The sequence below is a fragment of the Meriones unguiculatus genome, chromosome 10 (genome assembly GCF_030254825.1).
Source record: "Meriones unguiculatus strain TT.TT164.6M chromosome 10, Bangor_MerUng_6.1, whole genome shotgun sequence".
Lineage (NCBI taxonomy): Eukaryota > Metazoa > Chordata > Mammalia > Rodentia > Muridae > Meriones > Meriones unguiculatus.
Genome location: NC_083358.1, coordinates 107,921,045 through 107,934,543, shown reverse-complemented (window position 1 = coordinate 107,934,543; position 13,499 = coordinate 107,921,045).

Below are 13,499 nucleotides of genomic sequence, written 5' to 3'. Positions count from 1 at the left end.
AATTTAAAACTGTAAAATACTAGCAGCACATTTTTCAAAGTGGAAAGAACAAGATTTAAACTATTTCTAGTCACAGATTATATGATTTTATATATAGAAAGTCCCTGGCAATTCACCAGAAGACTGCTAAAACCAATAAACAAGTTTGGCAATATTATAAATAAAACCAAACAGTACCAGGCCGCTTGTACTGATGACCTAGGAAGGATATTAAGAAATCAATTCCGTTTGCAGTATGTCTAAAAGAATTAAGTACTTAGAGTCAATCTGACTAAGGAAATGAAAGCTTTGGACAACAAAACTTACAAAATACGGCTGGAGAAAATGAGACAAAGCCTAAACAAAGGAAAATAAATTTTGTGTTCATCACTAGAAGACTTAACATTGTTAAAACGTCAATAACACCCAAGGAAATGTAGAGATTCAACACAAGCCCTATCGTGTTGTTGTTGTTGTTGTTGTTGTTGTCTTTATCCATAAGAAGTCCATCTCCAAATCTGTGTGGGATTGCACAGGATCCCAAGTACAAAAACACCCGGGAAAAGGAATGAAGTTGGAACACTCATACTTTCTGACTGAGAAGTGTACTTACAGTCATTAAAATGATATGGTTCGAGCATAGGAACAGCCACCCAGTCCCAGGTAATAGAACAGAGAGCCCAGAATGAAAAAAGCCCTCACATAGAAATTGGTGTAATTTGATGGGGGACACCTGGTACTCTTAAAAAGTGACTCAGGGGAAACTGTCTGTCACTGTGCTGAAGGTTGAAGTGGGCCTTTACCTTACTTTACACACAAAACTCACTCAGGATGGATCAAAGATCTGAACACCAGATATGTAGGCAACAACAAACATAAATAAATCATACACTTAACTGACTTAAGAAAGAATTGCGAAAATATGTAATAAATGGAAAAGGAGGCTTAAGTGGGGAGAAGGATGTACGGAAGAGGGGTTTGGGGGGATAACTAATACAGAAGATGCTTGAAAAAGCCAGATGGAAACCTATTACTTTATGACCTTCCTAAGCTGTGTGTGTGTGTGTGTGTGTGTGTGTGTGTGTGTGTGTAGGAGTATCACCTCTAGTAGCTCAATCACACCCCATTGAATGGTCCCGCAGCAGGAGTATATGGTCATCACAAATTGGACTTTGCAGCTTGTTAAAAAACAAAAGGAGGACGTGAAATTGGGAGGGGCGGGGGGAGGTAGAGGGTGCGTTTGGGATGAGCTAGGGGAGATGTAGGTTAAAAATACATTGCATGAAATTCTCAAAGGATTAATGAAATATTATATTAAAAAGACAGTGAATGATAACCTGTAGAACGCAATAAAATATTGGCAAATCTGAGACCTAACAAGTAATTGATACCCATTATGTGTATGGGGGATGGCTACAACTGAACAACAATAATTTAAAAATTCAATTCAAACATGGGCAAAGAGCTTGAATGGACATCATCCAAAGAAGATTAAAGAAAACAAGCATTTGAGAAGATTCACATCATTATTAGCAAACTGCACTCAAAACCATATTGAGATACTCCCTTTAACCTACTGGACTAGCTAGAATAAAGAAATGAAAAGTAAGAAACGTTGCTGACAACAGTGGAGAGATTTGGAGCCTGATGTGTTAAAGAGCATTAGTTCCCTGTTGACTGCCAGTCGGAGCCTGCCTCGAAGGCTGAGTGTGAAGGCTTCCTCACAACACAGAAGCCAGTTTCCTAAGCCCACACATGTGTGTTGATTAGTGATCACCAGGGGATGAAGTCTCCTGGTGCTTAGCAAAGCTTCAAGGATTTGTCCCTTTTTCCCTAGCAAGGTGGCAGGACCCACCATAGCTTTGTGAATGAAATAGGCCTCCTCCCTGTACTCAGCTGAACACGAAGACACAAATTCTACAAAGAAAGCCAAAATCAAGACACTGCCAAAAAATAGCTTGAAGAAGTCACTAAACATGAAAAGACATCCCATGCTCATGGATTGCTAGAACTATTATGAAAATGACCATTACCCAGAAAGCAGTTTATAGATTGTGCTGGCTAGTTTTATGGTAACCCAATACAAGTTAGGGCCGTCAAGAGGAAAGAAACTCAGCTGAAAAAAACGCCTCCATAAGATCTGGCTCTACACAGCTTATATGGCCTTTTCTTAAGTAGTGATTGATGTGGGAGGGTCTGGACAAACCATGGGTGGTGCCACCCTTGGAATGGTGATCTCGCATTCCTTAAGAAAGTAGGCTGAAGCCAGGCATGGTGGTTCACGCCTTTAATCCCAGCACTTAGGGAGGCAGAGGCAGGTGGATCTCTGTGGGTTTGAGGACGCCTGGCCTACAAAGTGAGTCCAGGACAGCCAACCCCTGCTTCAAAAAACAAAAACAAAAATCAAAACCAAAGCAGGCTGAGGAAACCATGAGGAGCAAGCCAGTAAGCAGCACTCCTCTATGGCCTCACATCAGCTCCTGCCTCCAGATTCCTGCCTTGCTTGAGCTCCTGCCCTGACTGTCTTCAGTGATGGACTGTGATGTGGAAGTGTAAGAGAAATAAACCCTTTCTTCTCCACTTTGCTTTTGGTCACAGTGTTTCATTACAATGATAGAAACCTTAGCTAAGACACGATTTGATGTGATTCTAACCAAAATCTCTGCAGTATCCTTCACAGAAATAAGACACCCAAAACTTAAAATTCATAAGGAACCGCCAAACAGCCCAGATGGTCAAAGCAACCCTGAGCAAAAGAACAATTGCTGTAAGGGATCCTAGTTCAAATTTCAAGATTCATTGCAGAGCTGTAGTAATGAAACCAGAATGGCACTGGCATAAAAACACACATGTAGACCAATATACTCCAAATACTTCACACTCACAGATAAATGTGGCTCTCACCCATCAAATTAACTCCTTACAACAGATAGTGACTATTACAGAAATCCACAAATGGTCAAATGCAGCAGGCAACTTATTGTGGGGTGCCTAGCCCCAAGTGGTACATCTATAAAACAACCTCTATCCCTCAGACTCAGGGAAGAGGGGAAGACGGGGCGCAAAGAAATGGAGGACCAGGACACCTGCTGTGAGGTTGTGTGTCTTCTATACACAACAGGGAAGCTGCACTCATAAAATCTCAATGATATGGTCTTCTTAACAAGACCTGGACCACGGTAATACTAGTTGACATGCCAGCATGGGTGAAAGAACTCTCACAAGTCCCCATTCCTAGAAGAAAAGCTACAGACAATTGTAGACTAATGAGAGAATTGGTCTTCTCCATGGATGAGCCCCTTAACTAGCTAGCCAAGACCAAATGGTCAGCTGTATAAACATAACCACAAACAACACTAAAAGACACTGGGTGGGCTCACACCTTTAATCCAGCACTCAGGCGGAAGAAGCAGGCAGATCTCTCAATTTGAGGCAACCTCGGTCTACAGAGTGAGTTCCAGGACAACCAGGGTTCCACAAATAACAGCAAAAACCCCAAACCAAACCAAGGAAATATTAAATGGACATAGTAGATTGTATGCATGTATAGACACAGGCACACACACATACACACACAAATAATAGAAAAAAAAGAAATAAAGACAAGGAAAGAAAAACAAAGAGCTACATGTTGGTAAGGATGTAGGGAAAGAATGCTTATTCACAGTTAGTGGGCATATAAATTGATGCCACCACTATGTAAAGCTACCACATAATGTAACTATACTACTCCAGACAAGTACCAAAAGGACTCTATTCTCTATATACCACCACAGAGATACTTGAACATCGTGTCCATTGCCACACTGGTCGAAACAGCTAGGTAATGGAACCAGCCTAGGTGTCTACCAGTAGTTGAATGGGTAATGAAAATTTGCTGCTGGTACACAATAAAATCTCATGCAGCCACAAAGAAACTGAAATCCAGCCACTCCTGATGAGACCTAATAGATTAGGATCAGAAGGAAGGAGAGGAAGACCTCCGCTATCAGTGGAGGGGCATGCGTGGAGAAGGGGGAGGAAGGGAGGGGTTGGGAGGGGAGGGGAGAGGGAACTACTGGGGGGATAAAAAGTGAATAAAGTGTAATTAATAAAAAATAAAAAAATAAAAAAAGAAACTAAAATCTTCAAGAAAGTAGCTAGAAATGGGAAACACATTAAGCAAGGGAATCCCAGCTCAGAAGGAAAAATGCTGCACATTTTCGCTCATATGGGCATGCGACCTTCTAATTGTTAAATGTGTGTGTCTATGAGGGTGTAAGCCAGGGAACTAGGGAGGGGCCTGTGAGATGGGGAAAGAGGTTTTTAGGGAAGGAGAGGGAGAGACAATGGCACACACGAGATACAGAAGTGGACAGGTAAATCCCAGCCAGGGGCAGAAGGGTACACGCCAGAAAGGAAGGCAGAGAGAAGGGGGAAAGGGTGTGTGCGTGGGGAGAATCAGCTGAAAGTAAGGATATAAGAGGACGTAAGGAAATCTGGTGGATGGCAAACTAATGAAAAGACAGATAAGCACAAATGATAACAAGAAAAATAAAACAAACGAACAAAAGGGCTGGATATATTTCTGTGCTAGAACAAGCCTGAAGTCCTGGCTTTAATTCTTGGCACCGGAAACTTCTGAAAGTAGATGTTTCCATTTTTACTTTATGTGAACTATAATTTTTTTTTTTAAGTAAAGAGAGAAAAGTAAGAGGTATTTGTCATGCAGTTTTCATTGCAGGTTGATCAGATGCAGGTCTAACCAATTACTGAGATTCCCCCCCCCAAGTGTTCTCCATTTTCCTACTTCCTCTCCACAGTGATGGCTCAGTGGTTTTGCTTTTTCCCCCTACACTACCATGACTGGATTTGAATCACTCCCCTGCCCACTGTCATGTGTTTTTGTGTGTGTACAAACAAACCTCACTTTTTCCTCACAGTGATTAACTTGACAACATAAACGTTGTCAGTAATTAATGAGCCCTGGCCTAAATCAGACACCACACACTCCTAGCATAGGCACCCGCTGTGGGTATTTTTACTGGGGGCATTTGTGAAGACAGCAGGTTGGCAACCCAGGAAATATTACTGGCAGAAACCACAAGTGAAACAGGCAGCACGAGTTTGTCCAGTCGAAGGCGAGAGAATGTTTTGTCCTTAGGTTTATAGGAGAACGGTCCCAGAGGTCCCTGGATGCTAGAGACGCCCCCTGAGAGTCACTAATGGAACATTGCTGCAGCCCCATCACCTCGCTGGTCCCTGAAGGGTTCTGTTCATTGTGTGAGCTGGTGCGTCAACCTGACCCACTGGTCGATATCAAATTCCATGGCTAACTCCAACGAGCCAGGTGAACGTTTCTTCAAATACACCCTCCTTTGCTACTGCGAGGGGTGAACCAGTGAAAAAGGCAGGGGTGAAAGGCCTCATCACAGTCCCCTTCTGAACAAGGTCTTACAAAAACAAACAAATGAGTAACCCCACAGAGGCCTTTTCATATCAAAGAGCATCAGGAAATGGAGATGGCTGGCTGCCTAAAAGCCAGGCTCAGGCATGGCTATAGAATGGCCATGGAAAGTCAGTTATGACCCGTGGACACTGAGGGCAAGCTGGAGGGACATGGCCTTGGTTTTTGGAAATCTTCAACTTTAGGAAACTGGCAGAAATTGAAAATGTAGCCACGCACAGACTTTTCCATGGAATTCCGAAAGGGACAGAAGGTTGCCAAACCGCGCCAGAGCACCTTCAGGTCCGTGTGTCCTGGTTAAAACACCGTTCTTTAACCCAGAAACGTAGTTTGCGAACGACAACATGGAACGGTCTGCAGTTGGAACTGCAGAGCTTTGGAGCCGGAACTTCAGGGCTTTGGAGTTGGGAGAGAATCTGAAGCCATAGTCTGCAGAGGCGAAGCCAAGTTGGAAACACTTTGAAGTCCGTGGGTGGTGTAGTCATAGTGAGAGCACTGACTTGGTCTGGATGGGCTGAGCCACTGGCATTATCACTTACTAAAATGAGACATGAAAGGAGTGCAGCAGGTTTGGGGAGAGGAGAGTGGAGAGTTGAGTCACATTGGATGTTAGGTACCAATGGGATATCCAATGGGCGTTCTGATAGGCAGTGGAAAACACCCCTGCCCCTGACACTCAGGAGACACACTAATCCTTTTTAGATACAAACCTGAGAGTCACTGTCTTAAAGAGAACTAGTAAACAAAAGCTGGCTATGGTAGGAGCTTTGTAAGGGATTATCGTTGTAAGAGGTGCACCAAAAAGAGGCTTAGAGGCACCTCACACTCCCTGTATGCTAGCTATGAGCATTGCTTCAGCGTAACTCAGCAAGCGTTTAGCACGGAGAAGCATGCGTTCTCTTAGAAGACCTTCACCCGTACAGTTTAATGTGTTGGGATTGCAAAACGAACTCAACAAACGAATGAAAAAAATTAGTTTAACAAGCTTCAATTCAACTAGAATCTTCCAAACTGAGTGACGAATAGAGACACACAGCAGGTAACAGCAGCTAGCACTCAAGAAATGTCTAGGTGTCTACATCCTTGAAATAAAATTGACTGGGCATAAAATAATCCAGGGTAATTCGTTTGGTGATTAAACTCTGTTTTCTCTATCGGCTACATAGCTAGGTCTAATTTTTTTTTTTTGAATGGTGACATGCATTTTCTTAACCAATCGATAAATTCTCTACTTCCCTTTTGTAGGTACATATCAAGGGAGTATGCATAGACAGAAATGAAGACCCCTGTGGAAGACAAACCCACGAAAACAAGCAACACCAACTCGTGCTTAACTAAGTTGTGAAGTAAATGCTTCTAATACTCAGACATTTAAAACCAAAACCAAAACTAAACCAAACACGGCCCCTGAAGCTGCACACACGGCTTGGTTTGAATGTCCCCATATGCAGCTTGAAGGCCACCTTAGAGAGACACTGCCACAGAGCATTTAATGTACATGTTTATATACACATACAGTACATTCAGAAGCACAACCATAGTGTTCTGTTTTTGTTTCTTTTCCTCTGAATTTTTTGTGGATAGGGGACAACGTGAGATGTAACATCCTCTGGATTGTCCACGTTTCTCATGCTCATGTTGTCTGCGTAGGCAATAACAGTGAAGCATCGTCATCAGAAGCCTGTGAACAAGCTTCCCATGTGCACAACAGTTTGTATGAGACCCTGGGGTGGTGAGCCCCTCTTGGAAACCACATTCCATTGCTCACAGGCAGATCTCCATTTTAAACCTTCTTAATGGCAATGGAGAAAGAAACCTTCTTTCTCTCTCTAATAGGTGAGGATAGATTTCATGGTGGATAGAGAATAAATTTTCTTAGGCTCAGCCTACACACAAAATAGGACAACTTGGCAGAAACCATGTCGGAGTTAGTTAAAAAAATATGTTTTCAGGCTGGAGAGATGGCTCAGAGGTTAAGAGCACTGGCCACTCTTCATGAGTTCAATTCCCAGCAACCACCTAGTGGCTCACAACCATCTATAATGAGATCTGGTGCCCTCTTCTGGCGTACAGGTATACATGCAAACGCAACATTGTATACATAATAAATAAATCTTAAAAAAAATGTTTTCCTTTAAATACTAAAATAGGTTTACTAAAAACATCCCGTCAAAACTGCAAAATGAACTCAACTAACAAATGAAAAACACTTCAATTCAACTAGAATCTTCCAAACTGAGTGACGAATAGAGACACACAGCAGGTAACAGCAGCTAGCACTCAAGAAATGTCTAGGTGTCTACATCCTTGAAAAAAATTGACTGGGCATAAAATAATCCAGGGTAATTTGTTTGATGATTAAATCCTTTGAGCACAGCAAATGACACATTCATTCATGTCTGATTCCGGTCATGCAAATCAATAATTTTGTATTTTATATTTAATTTTCATGGCACCAGAAAAAATGCTGTTCTACTCAACAATCTTCAGGAGAGTTTTCCAAAAAAAAAAAAAAAAAAAAAAAAAAATCTAGAAGATTTTAGGTGGTTGTGGCCAATTTGATGTATTGTCTTTGGGTATAAACTAGTCACTTTGACATGGGTCAGTTTTTGTACACCTTCACGTGACTCGAGCATGCTGGGCTCACGAATGCCGTGTAGTTGAGTGTCTGATACCTTTATTTGTGAATTCAGAATATTTCTATCTGGCGAGGTGGATAGAGGTCCCTCCCATCACAAACAGCCGATGGTTTGATGATAAATTTGCCTTCTTGTTCTCACCTGTGCAGCTTTGGCCTCCGGAGAGAAGCTATGATTTCCAGGGGAGGTCACCGTGCATTGGGGCACTGTCGGTCCTCCTGTAGTTAGTCCCCCATTTGGATCCTCCCAAACATGTCTTGTTCATCAGGTGGTCTTTGGGATTGCCCTGTCAATTGTCATCCCCTCAAGCATGTAAACACTGCCCTGTCTTATGTTTGCTGTGTGTCTTCCCATGATTTGTGTTAACATGTTTGTGCAATTGATCCAAAGAGACACTCACATAAACAATCTCAATTCTCTCCCTTCATAGTCTTCTCCGAAAGTCCCCTGGCTCTCACCAACAGTGCTGTAGTAGGTGCTGTTTACTGGGTGCTAATGCTGTACCAGATGTTATACTCAATGTCTAGCTAATGAAGCCATTACACATGTACATACACGCTTAAAGTTACACACACACACACACACACACATAATGACTGTTACTAGGGCTGGAGTTTTATAATGTCCACCTGACTTTGAAGGTCATAATTTTGCTAGTATACTGTCCTGCTAAGAACATTTTATAGAATAAGAAAATGGGAGGGAGGAAGGGAAGAAGGGAGGAAGAGAGGGAGGGGAAGATGGGGAGAGTGAAAATAAGGAAACACCTATAATTTTTCAAAATTTCCGAGAACTCAATCAAATCATCTTCCTTCCCCTAAACAATAACAGAAACAAACACAAATAAAGTTACTGGTGATGTCAGCCAGTCTCCATTTCTTGGAACTGTAACAATAGAAAATGATTAGCAGGTGTACTTTCCATCTATGGTCCCTATCTTAGGCAGCCCTGTCACCAGACTGCAGAGTTTTGCCAGGTATGGCTTTCTTGATACCTGTTCCCACCTCAATCGTGATAAAGACTGCCAGTTTTTAGCTGGTGTATTTAGTCTCAGGATTGAGAAGAGCATGGCTCTATGGGAAATTATACTCTATACCAGCTCACAGCCTAAACAGAACAGAGCTAATATTCAAATTTACATTGAGGGACGGAGATGGAGAGATGGCTTGGTACTTAAGAGCATTTGCTGCTCTTGCAGAGAAGCAGAGGTCCCAGCATCCATGGGGAATGGCTCATAACCATTTGTACCTCCATCTCTAGGGGAATCAGACACCCACTTCTGGACTCTGTGGGCATCTGTTCCCATGTGGCGTATACTCACATAGATACACACACACACACACACACACACACACACACATAAATAAAAACAAATCTTAAAAGAACAACAACAAGATCTTCAAGCTCCTTCATGAGGATGCATATGGCAGAGCATAGGAGAGATGGTTTCCAGTGACCTCTGTGAGAGACCCCCTTGGGTCCTTGACCCTGCCATCATGGAGTTACATACTCCTGGTGGTACCCGATCTCTATGCCTACTGAAGCTGCCCAGGATTCAAAGCTGGAAGTACAAAGCCCATTCATTAACAACCCAGGGTGACACTCATTACCACCCCACCCCCAGAATTCAAACAGTGGAAGGAGACAATCCACCCCCGAAAATGTCCTCTGAGCTCCACATGCACTCTGTGACGTGTGCGTCCGACCGCTTGGCCTGTGAGCTCATACTGCTCACCCTCTGTGAGTGAAGGTCCTCACAGTGACCATGTGACAGTAGCAGCATTTTCCAACCCCAAACAGCTTCCCTCTCTTTCCCAATCACCAAATCAGTCCAGAAGATAAGTAGCTGAGGAAATGAAAATAACCCAGTCTATGAAATTTTTTCCTCAAGTGATTGAGGGCGAGAAAATAATTTGCAAACTTCAGAGATTTATAAAGCAAGCGAGCTGATCACAGCACATCTCCCAAAGAGCTGCATGTTGTAAAATCAAGATGAGAGCCCTTGGCTGAGTGAACAGAAAGGTTTCTGATTACAAGTGTTAGGCAAACTCAATTACATTCTATTTAAACAAATTTTTGTCTGCTTGCTACTGTCAAAGCATAACGAATTAAAGGAGAAATGTGACCTTATGTTTTTTTCCCTGAAAATTATTGCTATCATTGTGCTTGTCAAACTCAAAGTAAGACTACTATTTTGTATTATACATTGTTTACTGTGAACTTATTTTTTACCCATATTATCTCATTTAAGGAATTCAGGCATCCCTTAGGATTATAAGTGAACAACTAATGTCATTTCAATTCTGCCTTTATTGTTGCTGCTGTAGTAACTGATGCATATAAAGTGATATTAAGTCTATACTGTTACATAAATGTCAAGAAAAGGAGGATACAATTACGCACCATGTTTCATAATTGCTTTTTCCGGGTGGATATCTTAAGCTGGGCAGAGTTTTTCTCGTTTGTGATAGTTAATAAATAAGCGGCTTACCACGGACACCTGTTGAAAGCCCCGAGTCCCTGGCTTTGGTGTGAGTGAGGATCAGTGTCCTTCACAACTCTGGGTGTTGGTGGAAGCGGCTGCTGATCTTCATGAATCATCATGACCTGCCATCCTGGGGCCTGCCCATTATACACTCACTTCTTCACTGAGGAGTCAAAGGCTGTCATTTCTCCATATTTCACTTTTCTAGAATGGCGATTTATAAAGGTTCATGGACTGACCTTTAGGGAGGAGCCTAGCTAATCTCTCTCTCAGCGGCTGTCTGGAGCGCCTCAGCACACAAATACAGATCAAAGGCAACAGCCAAAATAGAAGCTGGAGAAATGAAGAACAATTAATTCTCTTGTGCATTCATTAAGGTCATGGAAATCATCTTTTCCCAAAATGCAATGAGAACAGCTCTCAGTCTCTTTTGGGACAGTTGTTAGTAAATTTCAGTCCTAAATGTATTGTTAGGAATTGTGGTGGCTAAATCCTGGAAGCCTGGCTGCCCTCCCCAGTGGCTACGCAAGCATATAGGCTTATTTGATTGAGTGCACAAATGATTAGTAGTCATGGCCAAGAGCTATGGATCTAGTCTTTTACGCCACGCACCTTGCCAGTTTGGTGTGCCCATGAGCCAGAGTTCATAGCTGCTTTCCAGGCTGTCCTTTTCTTCTCAACAACACCCGTATGCCTAATGCTCTGTCTTTTCATTGTTCATAGAACAGTCTGACATTGTTTGTTCCTGAAGAGTTTACAGAAATCACAGCCATCAGACGGTTCTGCCAGACACAGATGGGGAGAGAGCTGAGTTTGAAAATATTGCAATGTTGTGTTGCATCATTTTTTATTAAAGCATCAGGCAGTATTAACTATCTGTGGAAGTTAATCTTCATTGTCAACATGACTGGATTTGGAGTCACCTAGGAGACACACCTCTGAGCCTGTCCGTGAGAAGGTTTCCAGAGAGGCTTAATGGAAGGACAATCCATCTTAACTGACCATCCTAAAGATTGCTGTTGTGTGACACTATCCTTGACAATAGACAAAGTAAGGGTACCCCCAAGTCAAACTTGATGTGTTGATGAATTTTTTTAGGCGGGGCAGAGGGATTAGTTTCAGCAGTATTTTGGGTGAGGAGTTAGTTACAGGAACAGCAATTACTCAAGAACAGCTGTATCACCAAACGTCTACCCAGTGTGGCTGACAGCTCACACACACACACACACACACACACACACACACACACACAAATGTGGAAAACTAGAGAGTACCACATAGCATGCAGGCAGATCAGCAGGTCAGAGAGTGTGCTGGTGAGAGGGTTTTGTGAACTGGACACAAGCCAGAGTCATCTGGGAATCGTGAACTTCAATTAAGAGAGTATCCATATCAGGTTGCCTACAGGCATGTCTGAGGGACATTTTCTTGATTAATGATTAATTGGGAGGGCCTAGCCTCCAGGGCTGGTGCCACCTCTGGGTCCCAAGTTGTGTAAGAAATCAAACTGAGCAACCCATGAGGAGCAAGCTGGTAAGCCCTGTTCCTGTATGGCCTCCCTTTCAGTTCCTGCCTCCAGCTTCCTGACTTCCCTTCGTAGGAGACTGTGATTGGAACATGTAAGCCCTTTCCTCTCCAAGCTGCTTTTGATCATGGTACCTAATCACAGCACTAGAAAGCAAAGAGGGACAGAGAGTGTCTCTTTCAGGCACCTCATGTGAACTTAGTCTCTGAGCAGCTCTGCCAGTTTCTGCTTCTTCCAGGAAATTCTTGTCTGAGCCTCTCTGGAGACTCTCAGCAGTCTTTATAGCTTACATATGCTTGGAGAAGGAGGGCCTTAGTGAATCTTGTCTGTTTCAGGGACATCCTGAAGCTACTGAGTTCATTGCTTTCTGAGCTAAAGGGGCTTCCTCCAGGATAGACTGTTTCCCACTGGTTTAGAACACCCTGTGTTCTAATGAGCTTCCCTTCAAGATAGAGATTTATTTCAGAGGAAACTGTTACATAATAACTAGGATCCCAGACCGAATACAAAGACAAAAAGGAGGGAGGCTGCTGAGCACAAGTGCTGATTTGTCTCTGCCTCTAAGTGGCTGCAGAATGACCAGATGCCTCACACTTCTGTTGCTATGACGACCACACCTTAATGGACTGTGTCCCTTAAACCTGAACCAAAATAAACCTATGCTTCCCTAACTTGCTTGTTCAGAAATTTTTTCTGATACTAATACAATCTCTAAAGCTCACATAGTCTTTAATGTGGGTTTTTCCACATATGAAAGAAAAGAATGAAAATGGTCCTCATTAAACATCTTGATAAATGCAAATGAAAGCAATTAGTTACCATTACCTGTTAGAATGGTAACCTCTACTGCATACACACAAAGCAGATAAATTGTCAATGAGGGTGACAGGAAATTGGAAACTTCATTCACTGTTGGCAGTAATATAAATGTTAAATTATGTGACCATTGGAGCTGGAGAGCTGGCTCAGCTACTGAGAACACTTGCTATATAATCTCAAGGACCAGAGTTTAGATTCCCAGCACTGACAAAACAAGCAAAGCCCCATGAACCCTGTATCTGAGATTCTAGAGGCTGGGACTCTGACGTTTACTGTATTCTAGACTAACCAAGACATGAACCCCAGCTCAGAGAAGGAAATTTCTTCAGGGGAACAGGTAGACAGTGATGCAGGAGGATTGCTCTTCTGGCTTCTCCACATATACAGTCATAGCTACGCGCATGCACACACACACAAATAAGCTGATATACACCCACATGCAAAGGAAGGAAAGAAGGAAGAAAAGAATCTGGGAAACAAATCTGGTAGCTTTTTTAAATATTGAGTATATGGTTATCATATGACCCGGAAACTCCTTTTCTATATGCACCAGAGCAATGAAATGCAAACCCACTAAAATCTTGAGCAGAAACAATGTTTTTCAGA